This window comes from Rhinoderma darwinii, chromosome 2 (assembly GCF_050947455.1).
Source record: "Rhinoderma darwinii isolate aRhiDar2 chromosome 2, aRhiDar2.hap1, whole genome shotgun sequence".
Taxonomy (NCBI): domain Eukaryota; kingdom Metazoa; phylum Chordata; class Amphibia; order Anura; family Rhinodermatidae; genus Rhinoderma; species Rhinoderma darwinii.
This window is the reverse complement of record NC_134688.1, coordinates 147,725,714-147,740,133: the sequence shown is the minus strand read 5'-3', so window position 1 is coordinate 147,740,133 and position 14,420 is coordinate 147,725,714.

The window sequence follows — 14,420 nt, the reverse complement described above, 5'->3', positions numbered from 1 at the left end:
GGACAACCCCTTTAAGGGAGAGAGGGAGTATAAGACAATTTATTTTCTGGGAGAATGTGCAATAGAAATAATGTAGAAACTATATTGAAACAGAAAATACATGGAGCTCAAAGCCTTTACACTATTCAGATAAGCAGCACATATCCACTCAATGGGTTTGTGGTCTGTTTAAATGTTTTTTAACTGGAGTTTTTTTTAATTATTATTATGTTTAAGGAAAAAATAATAAGTAGAATGTATATTTTATAACCAGAAAAAAGGTTTAAGCAGAAAAAATTAAATATAGTAAATAAAAAATTCATACAGAACACTTAAAGAAGAAAAGTTGTTTTCAGAAAAAATAAAAAAAATCTATTTCCTAATCACCTCAATTATTTTCATAAACAAAATAATAGAACCTATTTTATACTGCTATACATTACCAAAAATAAATATAAAAATGACTTTACCTTTCATATTAGCTCTCCAGGGCAGTAAACATTTAGTAAATAATTCTCAAATAAATACGTCTTTATGCATGAATTTACATTTTGTATCTTATTTTAAGTAAAATTTGTAGAATATTGTCTGCACATGAATATTTGTAAAAACGAACCTGTCGGCTGTTGTTAACAGCTAGGAGTTTAGAAATTACAGGTCCCAATCCATATAACCTACAGGGTCAATGAGATACAGTGGTCCCTCATGTTACAATATCAATTAGTTCCTGGATGACCATTGTAAGTTGTAAATATTGTAACTTGAGAACATTAGTCTATGGAAAACCAGTAATCCATTTGGAAGTCCCAATAACGTGTTCATAAAATAAGAAAATTTTTAGATTAAAGGGAATGTGTCGCTAGAAATATTTTTTTTTTTTCAGTTAAACATTTAGTATATAAATAATTACACATTGTTTTAATTTTTTAAATTTTTTCACAAGTCAGGAAATATTATAAATTAGATTCTAATTTATAACATTTCCATGTGCTGGTCACTAGAGGGAGCAATTCCCAAAATTGCAGCATTGGCATGTGGTAAAGCAACCTCATTGCTTTATGCTGCAAATTTGGAGTAGACACACTCGCTCTAGTGTCCTCACACAATTCCCCCTCCTTTATCCTGGCTAGTGCCAGGAGAAAGGAGGGGGTTGAATGTTCAAACCTCCTACACTGTGTGCAGCCATTTTCTGAGCGAATGCACAGTGTAGGAGGATTAGATACAGTGGTAATCAGACAGTATAACACTTAGGGTATGTTCACACGAGGTCATTACGTCCGTAATTGACGGACGTATTTCGGCCGTTAATCGACACATACAGAGATGAAAAAAAAAATGGCAGCCCCATAGAGAAGTAAAAGAAAGAAAAAAGTAAAAAGTACAACACAAAAACACAAATAAATAAAATTTACTTTAAAGACATACTAAAAGCAATATTATATAAAAAAAAAAATTCGTGACACCTTCGCTTTAAAGACAAATAAGCAGATAAATGATGCAGATATAGCAAGTCCTTACATATAAAAGTCAGAAAGAGATGCTGGAATCTGTAAATCCCTTTCTATGGAGAGAACAGGAGCTTTTTTAGAGTCCTGTACAGTATACACAGTGTACCAGAAAAATAAGATGGAGATGCCCACACTTGGTGTCAAAAGTACACCAGTACAGAGCAGAACTACAGAACTGTACCGTGCTGTCGAGAGGCGCTGCTTGACAGCCAACCAGTGCATGCACTTCAGTAATACAGGTGCTTTATGTCACATTGGGTACGTGGACCCACTGGGCCATGCAGCTGGCCAACAGGACGCAGGTCACAGTCTATAGTTTGTATAGTGTACCTGTGGCAGCTCGGACAGTAGCAAGACAGGCTCGGCTGGAACTAGGCATCAGGCAAACGTCAGGCACAGTGCAGCAGGACAGGCACGGTATACAGCACAGCACGACTTCAGCTCAGCATGGCACTTGACCAGGATAGCACGGGATACGGGTACAGGAACGGGGAACACTGGGAACTGGAAAACACTAGGAGACCATTTGCTTAGACAAACAACTTTGGGTATGACAACAATGCTCAGGCATGGGAGGAAGGGGCTGAGCCCTTCTTATAGTCCAGGGTGCTCATGGGCTAATTCTGACATTAACTCAGGTGCGCACGCTGGCCCTTTAAGAGTGGGCACGAGCGTGCGCGCGCACCCTACGGGACCCGGCCGAGGTAAGCGTAAGTGAGTGCTGGCGTCTCTTGAGGAGGAGACTGGGGCCAGCGCTCTCAGACCCATGCGGCCGTCAGGAGGTGAGTGAGCCTGACGGCCCGCGGCCATGGACATGACACTTTACCAGTGAAAAGCCCATGCTGATTCTCTGGATTTCCTAGCCAATCAGCAGACCATCCATGTCTGTGGTATTGTACAGTATGTTGATAGTGGTTTCAAGTTACAATGTCCCAGGAGAGAACATTGTATGTTTAAAATATTGTAACCTGAGGCCTTTGTAACTTGTGGAACTTGAGAACTGTAGAAGATTAAGGGCTTGTTCACATCAGCGTTGCCCTTCCGTTGAGGGGTTCCATCTGAGGTTTCCGTCGGGTTAACCCCTCAATGGAAAGGCAAACGGAAACCTTAGCTTCCATTTGCATCACCATTGATATCAATGGTGACGAAAACATTGCTAAAGGTTTCCGTTTGTCACCGTTGTGACAGGGTTTAGTTGTTTTGATGGAATCAATAGCGCAATTGACTGCGCTATTGATTCCGTCAAAAATAACGGAACCCTGTCAAAATGGTGACAAACAGAAAACTTTAGCAACGTTTCCATCACCATTGATATCAATGGTGATGCAAATGAAAGTTAAGGTTTCCGTTTGCCTTTCTGTTGAGAGGTTAACCCAATGGAAACCTCTGACGTAACCCCTCAACGGAAGGGCAACGCTGATGTGAACACATCCTAACTAGTAAGCTTTAATGGGAATGTACCATGTATTTAATAATATTACAAGTCATGTTTAACAGATTACTGTAGATGGGTTATTGATCCAGGGATTTATTCTGATAACTATATTGGAGTCAGGGAGGAATTTTTGCTTCATGAGGGTTTGGCCTGCCTTTGGATCAATATTGCAGAATAATCGGCTGAACGTGATGGACATATGTCTTTTTTTGGTTTTACAAACTATGATAATATTAGTTTAGGTAAATACATTTTAGTATGTAGGAGATAAATAGTGTGTTATTATTATTAAAAACATACTGTTGCTATTTACTTATTTATTCTTTTTTTAAATTTTACTAGGTGCTGCCATTTTGGAGGCACACACATCCTTGCATTGTCTGTATGCAAAAAACAGCAGGGTGAATGTGCTTTATGGTAGGTGCATAAGCAGTTAATGGCAGCTAATGGTCTGAAAAACGTGTTAGTTTATGGGCAATCTCCAGGAAGAGATGGGTTACAGGCCCCTTTTTCAGAGAGATGGGAATGACAAAAGAGCTGCATTCAGAGGCTTCAGAGCTGCATTCAAATCAATATGAGGTATTGTTATCCTTCTTTATCTAGGCCTACAGAAGTATACTGTCAACTGTCAATAAATCCCCCACCCTCTAATGGTAATGAGATTACTCTGCTGACTCATTCTCAATCTATACAGCAAAGCTGTAATGTCTGTGGTCGCTGACCACAAACTCCTTCCATCCAGTCGACGCCCTTCTCTTAAGAGATGTTTGCACATACGGCCGTCATGCTTCACAGAGACCACCAGGGAGCGGTCACGAGCTCAGTCCAGACTTGAAAAGCCAGAGCGCAAGCATGTTTGTGATTGAGCTATTTGGTCCAGAGTACCCTGGGCTATAAGAAGGTTCCAGCCCATCCTCCCACGCCTGAGCTTTGTTGTGTATTCCTAGTCTGTCTTTCATATGGACCCCTAGTGTTTCCTTCTCCCAGTGTTCCTGTTCCTGTATCCTATACTTGTATGCTGATCTAGTGTCGTGCTGAGCTGTAGTCGTGCTGTGTTGTATACCACGCCTGTCCTGCTTCTCCACGCCTGACGTCCACCTGCTGCCAAGTTCCTGCCAAGACAAAACAGATAAAAACAAGGGGACATATACAAAAACACCGAAAAAGGCCATACTTACAAATGGACACAGCCAGGTCAGAAACGCTGATGAAGGAGAGTGAGCAGGTGCTTTAAATAATAATAGCCACTCCCACTAGTCTTGAGGGGAGTGGTGTGTGGTGCATGGGATGTGTAGTAAAAAATAATAAATGAATAGTGTATGTGCAAGTGTGATACTATAAGTGAAATATAGGGGGCAGTAATGAGTGAAGTGCCTCAATAGAAATAAATGAATAATGGGGTGCAAGTGTGTGAAACATGGAGGGATAGTGTGTACGTCATGAGGCACAACGTGTATAGCCAGGTAGAAGCCTATTTGTGACGCCTTGATAGTTCATAGAGCGGGCTACCCTGCTTGCTATGCCAAACAACAACACACCATGCTCTCCCAGCATCAAAGACCTGGCTGTGTCCAAGAGAAGCACACTTGCACCCCATTATTCATTTATTTCTATTGAGGCACTTCACTCATTACTGCCCCCTATATTTCACTTATAGTATTACACTTGCACATACACTATTCATTTATTATTTTTTACTACACATCCCATGCACCACACACCACTCCCCTCAAGACTAGTGGGAGTGGCTATTATTATTTAAAGCACCTGCTCACTCTCCTTCATCAGCGTTTCTGACCTGGCTGTGTCCATTTGGCCTTTTTCGGTGTTCAAGTTCCTGCCAAGCCTACCTTGCTACTGTCTGAGCTGCCACAGGTACCCTATACAAACTATAGACTTTTACCTGCGCCCTGTTGGCCAGCTGCCTTACCGCCAACACGGTACGGCCCAGTGGGTCCACGAACCCTACGTGACAGTAAGCTCAGGCCATGGACCCCGCTGGTCGATCCAAGACCATGACGACGTCACAAGATATGCTAGACCTCCGGTGTCGACAGGACCGACTCCTCCAGGCTTTGAACATTCTCGCACGTCGGCAGGAGGCACGAGCTGCCGTTCCTCCTACTACACCTCCTGGCAGTGTTGATCCTCAGACAACACCTCCTGGCAGTGTCGCCACGTTTTTCTTTGCCACTTCCGGACCGCTATGATGGAGATGCAGGTAACTGTCGTGGATTTTTGAACCCGTGCCAGATCCACTACAGCCTGAATACTAGGACATTTTCATCTGACGGCGCTAGGGTCGCTTTCATCATCTCTCTCCTCACTGGCAAGGCCCTTGGATGGGCGAACCCTATCTGGGAGAGACAGGGACCAGAGACCCGTGACTTCCAGGGCTTCCTCTGGACTTTTCGCATGGTGTTTGAGGAGCCTGGACGGGTCTCATCTGCAGCGGCTTCCTTGATTAACCTTCGCCAAGGAGATACCTCCGTGAGCGCGTACGCCATCCACTTCCGCACCCTGGTGCGAGAACTGTTATGGAACAATGAGGCCCTGGTGGCTGCATTCTGGCATGGACTGTCTCCTAAAATTAAGGACGAACTTGCGCTCGTGACCTGCCATCTACCCTGGATGACCTCATCCTTCTGTCTGCCCGGATTGATATGCGGATCCGAGAACGCCTCCAAGCGGTTCGTCGGGAGGGAGGCCTTCCTAGTCTGGTCCCTACTTTGCAGCAAACCCTGCTGTCCTCAGATGTCGATCCTCTGTGATGATGCACCAGTGGAAACTATCCACCCATGAGAGACAATGCAGACGCACTTCGGGACTCTGTCTATATTGCGGCCTCGGTGGCCATCTTGTGCGCCTGTGTCCCCAAAAATCCCAAAGCCTAGGGTTGCTAGGAGAGGCAACCATGGGTAAGAAAGGACTTCTGTCTAAATTGTCCATTGTCCATTGTTACAAACCATAGTGTCCGGCGAGAGAACGCATTAGGTCTCTGCGTATCTGGACTCTGTATCCGCTACTAAATTCATCCGTAGAGACCTGGTGGATCTTCTTCAATTACCCACTACTCCTCTGGAGAGGCCATTGACAGTTGCATCAGTGAATGGACTACCTCTACCAGACCCAGTTATAGGTGTGACCAAGCCGCTGAGGCTCCAAGTGGGAGCTCTTCACTCCGAACTCCTGTCGTTCTATGTCCTATCCAAAGCCGTTAGCCCTGTGTTGCTCGGCCTGCCTTGGCTCCGACTACATGCCCCAGTCCTGGACTGGAATTCTGGAGAGGTTCTCCAGTGGGGCCCTGAGTGTCAAAGCCGATACCTGGTGCAGATTCGTTCGGCTCAGCCTTTGCTTCCTCAGTCATTGGCAGGATTTCCGGGTCATTATGCTGCATTTTCGGACGTCTTCAGCAAGAGGGAGGTGGAGACATTGCCTCCACACCGGGCGTATGACTGCCCTATCGATCTGACTCTTGGTGCATCCCTTCCCCGTGGTAGGGTATATCTCTCTCCTTGCCAGAGACTCTGTCTATGTCCGCCTATGTGAAATAGAACTTGGAGAGGGACTTCATACGAAAGTCTTCCTCCCTGGCAGGAGCCGGGTTCTTAGTCAAAAAGAAGGATGGTTCTCTTCGTCCTTGTATTGACTACCGAGGTCTCAACCAGATCACTGTGAAAAATAAATATCCGTTGCCGCTGATCTCATAACTGTTTGATCGTATACGTGATGCCAAGATTTTTTCCAAACTAGACCTGCGTGGGGCTTGCAACCTAGTCCGGATTCGCCAGGGTGATGAATGGAAGACTGCATTTAACACCCGTGATGGACACTATGAATATCTAGTAATGCCCTTCGGCCTGTGTAATGCTCCCGCGGTCTTCCAGGAGTATGTTAATGACATTTTCCGTGACCTACTCTATGTTTGTGTAGTAGTCTACCTTGATCATATCTTGATTTTTTTCTCCAGATCCTGTGACTCATCAGCGACATGTCCGTTCAAGTTTTGCTGAAGTTAAGGGAGAATCGTCTGTGCGCTAAGTTTGAGAAGTGCGTGTTTGAAGAAGATGCTCTACCCTTCCTGGGCTATATCGTCTCGAATCGAGGTCTCGAGATTGATCCTGAAAAGGTAAAGTCTGTTCTGGAATGGCCACGCCCTCAAGGCTTGAGGGCCATACAGCACTTTCTGGTATTCGCCAATTTTTACAGACAATTTATTCCAAACTTCTCCTCACTGACTTTTCCTATCTCTAACCTCACTAAGAAGGGCATGAGCGCCAAGGTGTGAACTCCTGAAGCAGAGTCCGCATTCAATAGCCTGAAGAGTGCCTTCACGTCAGCCCTTATCCTCCATCATCCAGATGTCTCTCTACAGTTCTCGTTGGAGGTGAACGCATCCTCAGTTGGTGCTGGTGCACTCCTGTACCAGAGAGTCTCCAAGGGCAAGTCAATGGTATGTGGATATTTTTCTAAGCTCTTCTCTTCCGCAGAACGCAACTACTCGATTGGGGATCGGGAGTTACTGGCTATCAAATTGGCTCTGGAGGAGTGGAGACATCTACTAGAGGGCGCAGCTCATCCCATCCTGATTTTTACGGACCATAAGAACCTTACCTATCTTCAGACGGCCCAACGGCTGAACCCTCGTCAGGCCAGGTGGTCACTGTTCTTTACCAGGTTCCAGTTTAAGCTGCATTATCGCCCGGCCGACAAGAATGGGAGGGCCGATGCCTTGTCCAGGTCTTTCGAGACAGAAGACACCATGGAGATTCCACAGAAAATCATTGATCTGTCTTGCATTGTCTCTGTCAATCCCCTGCAAGTTGGGGACATTCCTCCAGGGAGGACTTTTGTGCGCCTTGCTAACCGTCTAAGAATACTCCGCTGGGGACACTCCTCTAGACTGGCAGGTCACGCGGGGACCCGTAAGACTCGGGATCTGATTGCTCGTCATTTCTGGTTGCCCACGCTGTCCATGGACATTATGGACTTTGTTTCTTCATGTTCAGTATGTTCAGCCAACAAGGCCGCTCACTGCAGACCTGCTGGTCTGCTCCAGCCATTGCCCGTGCCCAATGCCCCCTGGCAGCATATAGCTATGAACTATATTACGGTCCTGCCTCTCTTTGCTGGATGCAGTGCTGTCTGGGTGGTGGTGGACCGATTTTCTAAGATGGCACACTTCGTTCCATTGACCGGTCTTCCTTCTGCTCCTCTGCTGGCCAAGCTGTTCATCCAACACATCTTCCGCCTGCACGGCTTGCCGCAGCATATTGTGTCTGATCGGGGGGTTCAGTTGACCTCGAGGTTCTGGAGAGCCCTCTGTGGACTCCTGGGTATAAATTTTGACTTTTCCTCGACCTACCATTCTCAGTCCAATGGTCAGGTTGAGAGGATCAATCAGATCTTGGAGAACTACCTACGCCACTTCATCTCCAAACACCATGATGACTGGGTGCAGTTGCTTCCGTGGGCTGAGTTCTCTTACAACAATCATACCAGCGAGTCCACACAGAAGGCACCGTTCCTTATTGTCTATCGCCAGCACCCATTCCTCTCCCGGTACCTGTTACGTCCAAGGTGCCAGCTGCTGACACGGCCTTTGGGGACTTTCTGCAGATCTGGCAGCAGACTCGATCCTCCATCCTGCTGGCGGTCGACCGCATGAAGAGGAAGGCGGACACAAAGAGAATAGAACCCCCTCAGTTTCTTCCTGGCACGAAGGTCTGGCTGTCCTCCAGGAATATTCGACTGAGGGTGCCGTCGTACAAATTTGCTCTCAGGTTCCTCGGTCCCTTCGAGATCCTGCAGCAGATCAACCCTGTCGCCTACAAGCTTCGGCTGCCTCCTATCCTCAAGATCCCCAACTCCTTCCATGTTTCTCTCCTGAAGCCAGTGGTTCTGAACAGCTTTACCAAGACTCCAAGCCCTGCGGTTGCCTCCAGCGGCCTTTCAGACACATTCGAGGTTAAGGAGATCTTGGACATTAAAAAAGTAAGAGGAAGAACCTTTTATTTAGTAGATTGGAAGAGATTTGGTCCAGAAGAGAGGTCCTGGGAGCCAGAGGAGAATCTCAATGCTCCTACCCTCATTAAGAGGTTTCTCTCTCGTTCTGGTCCCAAGAGGAGGGGGCGTAAGAGGGGGAATACTGTAAGGTCTGTGGTCGCTGACCACAAACTCCTTCCATCCAGTCGACGCCCTTCTCTCAAAGGATGTTGGCACAAACGGCCATCCTGCTCCACAGTGACCACCAGGGTGCGGTCACGAGCTCAGTCCAGACTTGAGAAGCCAGAGCGCAATCATGTTTGTGATTGAGCTAATTGGTGCAGGGTACCCTCGTCTATAAGAAGGTTCCAGCCCATCCTCCTGCTCCCAGTGTTCCTGTTCCTGTATCCTATACTTGTATCCTGATCTAGTGTCGTGCTGAGCTGTAGTCGTGCTGTGCTGTTTACCACACCTGTCATGCTTCTCCACGCCTGACGTCTACCTGCTGCCAAGTTCCTGCCAAGCCTGCCTTGCTACTGTCCGAGCTGCCACAGGTACCCTATACGAACTATAGACTTTTACCTGCGTCCTGTTGGCCATATGCCTTACCGCCAACATGGTACGGCCCAGTGGGTCCCTGAAACCTACGTGACAAAAGTTGACAAGTGAGCTGCGGAACACAAGCAATGTCAACCTGTTGTGTTTCAGTATATCTTTTACAACTAGAGTCGCATAAAAAAGACAAAAAAAAACAACTAAATACCACTAAACTTTAAAAAAAAAATGTATTTAAAAAACCTGACTTAAATATTATGTCCAGTTCTAATTATACATTACATTTAAAATACTGTACATTTAGAAGGTTATACAAGAAAAAAAAAAAATCTGTGCAAATTAAATCATCTGTTTGGTATTCTCATGCTCCTTTTTTTTTTTAAAGAATAAATGGGGTAGTGAGTATAATGTATCATTTGAAAAATGACTCAAAGTTTCCCTAACAGTTTAATGTAAAAATATTGTACTTTCTCAGTAAAGTTATGCAACAGGAGGTTATATTTTTGTAGATATAGAAAGACTATAGTGCAAGATGGAAAATGTATGCTGTAATATATAGTTATTGAGTTTACAATTTATAATTTTTGCATCTGAAAAGATAAATATATACATGCCTTAAAGGGGTTTTCCCACGAGAGACATTTATAACATATCCACAGGATATGTCATAAATGTCAGATAGATGCAGGTCCCGCCCCTGGGACCTGCTCCTATCTCCAGGACAGGGACCCCTAAACCCCTCTAAAAGCTTTGTGTTGCGGGCGGCTCAATGAGGTAAATTCCGACCATGAAAAACGTTATATGGTCGTGAGTTACGTAAACAGTGTATCTTGCTGAGCTACGCTGTTTCCGTAAGTCTCATAGAACTTAATGGTAGTTACGGAAAAAGCGTAGCTCACATGCTTTGCTGCTTCTGTAACTGGCATTCACTACTATTGAAGTTACGGAAACAGCGTAGCTCAGCAAGATACGCTGTTTACGTAACTCACGACAATATAACGTTTTTCATGGTCGGAATTCATCCACAGGATATGTCATAAATGTCAGATAGATGCGGGTCCCACCTCTGGGACCAGCACATACGCTTTTTCCGTAACTACCATTAAGTTCTATGAGACTTACGGAAACAGCGTAGCTCAGCAAGATACACTGTTTACGTAACTCACGACCATATAACGTTTTTCATGGTCGGAATTTACCTCATTGAGCCGCCCGCAACACAAAGCTTTTAGAGGGGTTTAGGGGTCCCTGTCCTGGAGATAGGAGCAGGTCCCAGGGGCGGGACCTGCATCTATCTGACATTTATGACATATCCTGTGGATGTGTCATAAATGTCTCTCGTGGGAAAACCCCTTTAAGCTCTATTGTGTGGTGTTGAATACTTGGCAAATGTCAGTATTTTCAACGTTTCTCTTCATACACTGTATATATATAATTGGACTATTTTAAACATATATTTTAAAAGAACGGAATGAACCATGCCTGTTATTTAATGTTGAAAAGCTAGGTTTGTAACAAGTGTCCAGTATTCCGTTCATTAAAAGTATTTCTGTTCACTTTGTTCAGTTTTCTACTAACTTTATATATTTTATTTTGATGGAATTTAAAAAGTCCTGAAATTTTTACACCCATGCTTCATCACTCTGCAGGGGGCGCCGCAAAACCCTTTGAAAAGAGAATATACAGTTAAGAAAGTTCAATAATCCAAGACTAGTCCAAGAATTTCAAAAGAATAGCAAGAAGGAAGCATGAAGAAAGAAACTCAGCCTTCACTAGATCTTCACATTTCTCTCTTTAGACACTGATGCTTGCTTGTTGGCTTCTTTAACATAATATAAAATCCTTTGAATCTCTTGTGGAAAATGCCCACAGGACAAGCTACAATATTTCCTTTTCATTACTTTTCTATGAGTGTCTCTATTTTAAAGTCATGCACAGCAGATGCCTTGAAGGAATATTTTAAAGTGTACCTATCATTACCAATAGGACACTTGTTTTATTAAAAAAAAAAAATTAAAAATAAATCATTAGCCTTTTATTAAAAACTAAAATTTAGTACTATTTTTTTTTTTAAAAAAAGCTCCTTTCCAGGTTTGATGTTTCCCGGCATCCGATACATTCTCCCAAAATCCCCCAGAGCAGCCTACAGGCTCAAAATGTCTAAAAGAGCGCTAGCTACTTTATTAATGCAGCAGTTACCAATCGGTAAGAACAAATACATCAGTTACTGATTGATAACTGATGTATTACAGTAGTTACTAAAAGAGAAGAAAAAACACACGGCGCCACATAGTGCAATTATCCAGAGGTCAAAGAACAACAATACTAGGGTATCTTGCACTCACCTAGTCGGGTTATGCTGACCAAGCACAACAATGTTGAAGAGTATGGAACAATCTCCAGAGAGCACAAAGCTGTGGAGATGCAAGATGAGGAGACACACCCAGGGTGTGTGCAACCAAGTGAGGGCTGAAGCTGCTGCCAAGGTCCAGAGGCCGGTAAACGGAGTTCACCGTCAATAGATAAGTGGGAAGGTAGAAAAAAAGGGGGACCAATGTGAGGCGCTGCTTAGTAACAATTGGGGTGTTTATTGAAGGTAGGCTACACGTTTCAATGCAGGAATTGCCTGATGAAGACGCAATTCCTGCGTTGAAACGCGTAGCCTACCTTCAATAAACACCCCAATTGTTACTAAGCAGCGCCTCACATTGGTCCCCCTTTTTTTCTACCTTCCCACTTATTACAGTAGTTAGCACTCTTTTAGACAGAAAGCGAGATCTCACGATAACCAGCAGGATCTCGCATTCTGAGCCTGTAGGCTGCTGTGAAGGATTGTGGGAGGACACAGGGGATGCCGAGAATCACCAAACGCAGAAATTCAGAACCGACATTACTAATAACATGTATTTACTATATGTTTTTATTAAGGGCTAATGTTTTTTCTTTTTTTTTAAACAGAACAAGTACCCTATTGGTGATGACAGGACCTCTGTAAGTATGTTTTCACCTTTCATTTACTATGTTACTTTATTTGTTGATATCCCTTGGTGTAAGAGAACAATTAATAAATGTAAGACTTTAAAGAGAACCTTTCACCTCCCCATACATGTGCAGCTGAGTGCAGCATGTAATGGGCAGGGCTGCACAAACCCTGGGGCACTTTACATTTTTTTCTACCCTCCTCCGTTATTTAGATATTGGTGCCGTTATATTTGGCGCCCGATATTTAAATAACCCCCTGAACTGTCAATGGGGCATGTACTGGCATGGGGGCATGTTACTATGGCTGTGACACTGTCCAATCAGATACAGACAGTGTTACAGCTAGAGCGAGGATAGAGGAGAGAGTGTGCGCACCCCCTTGCCAGTTCAGCAGAAGATTGATCTTGACAGCTGAAGAGTGAGAGTGTGTGCGCGTGCGCACACTCTCTCCTCTATCCTCGCTCTTGCTGTAACACTGTCCGTATCTGATTGGACAGTGTCACAACCATAGTAACACGCCCCCTTGTCAGTACACGCCCCATTGACAGATCAGGGGGTTATTTAAATATCGGGCCATCTATATCTAAATAACGGAGGAGGGCAGAAAAAAAATATAAAGTGCCCCAGGGTTTGTGCAGCCCTGCCCACTACATGCTGCACTTAGCTGCACATGTATGGGGAGGTGAAAGGTTCTCTTTAAATATTTTTTGTATGTAGGACCAGTGTGGTCGCACAGGACGCCAGTCGCCACACTGCAAGAGGGGCGCCAGCGGGTGTGTGTATCCCCGCACCATTGCAACTACCAGCGGGGATACACACACTAACTGCAGTCGCCTTTCTGCCCCCACGTTTCTTCACTTAGTGGCCGGCGCTACCGCTGTAGCAGCCATAACGGCTGCTAGCGGCGACACCGGGCATGAGGGCGGTGGCGCCGCTAGCAGCTGCTGCGGCTGCTATAGCGGTAGCGACGGCACTATAGCAGAGCAGGGAGGTATCTCCCTGCTCTGCTATCTACTAGCACCACTGTAGCTCCCTGAAGGAGTGGAATCCCCATGTGGCCGGGGATTCCGGTCCTGGAGCACTGCTTGATGTCTCTTTCCATATATGGACAGTGACATCAGGGAAAACTACTGAAGCGGAATCCCCGGTCACAGTATTGCAGACACTATGACCGGGGATTCCACTACAGGAGAAGCCAATGACGTCATGGACACAGACGACAGGAGCTTCTCCTGGAGTGGAATCGACGGTCACAGCGTCGGCAACGGTGTGGACGGGGATTTCGTTTCAGGAGTTTTCCCTGATGTCAGTGTCCATATATGGACAGAGACATCAAGCAGCGCTCCAGGAGTGGAATCCCCGGCCACATGGGGATTACGCTCCTTCAGGGAGCTACAGTGGTGCTATCTATACTGGAAGGGGGGGTTTCTATCTACAAGGGGGCTGTGGGCTGTGTGGCAACACCTACAAAAAAGGACAACTGTGCAGGAGCTCACAAAATACACAGCTTTCCTGGCTATCAAATAAATGTGTGGAAATAATCTAAGATATAGCTTTTCTTTAATCTAGCTAAAAGGATTAATCCTTTAGCTAGACTAAATAAAAGTTATATCTTAGTTTATTTCCACACATTTATTTGATAGCTGGGAAAGCTGGGTATTTTGTGTGCTCCTGCACAGTGGTCCTTTTTTGAATGTCTATTTCCTGCCATATATCAGGGTAATTTCATAGTCCTTCCACTACAAGGGGGCTGTGGGTAGTGTGGCACTACCAACCAGGGGGCTGTGGGCTGTGTGGCACTACCAACCAGGGGGCTATGGGCTGTGTGGCACTACCAACCAGGGTGCTATGGGCTGTGTGGCACTACCAACCAGGGTGCTGTGGGCTGTATGTCACTACCAATCAAGGGACTGTGGGGCCCTACCAACCAGGGGGCTGTGGGGCACTGCCAATCAGGGGGCTGTGTGGCACTCCCT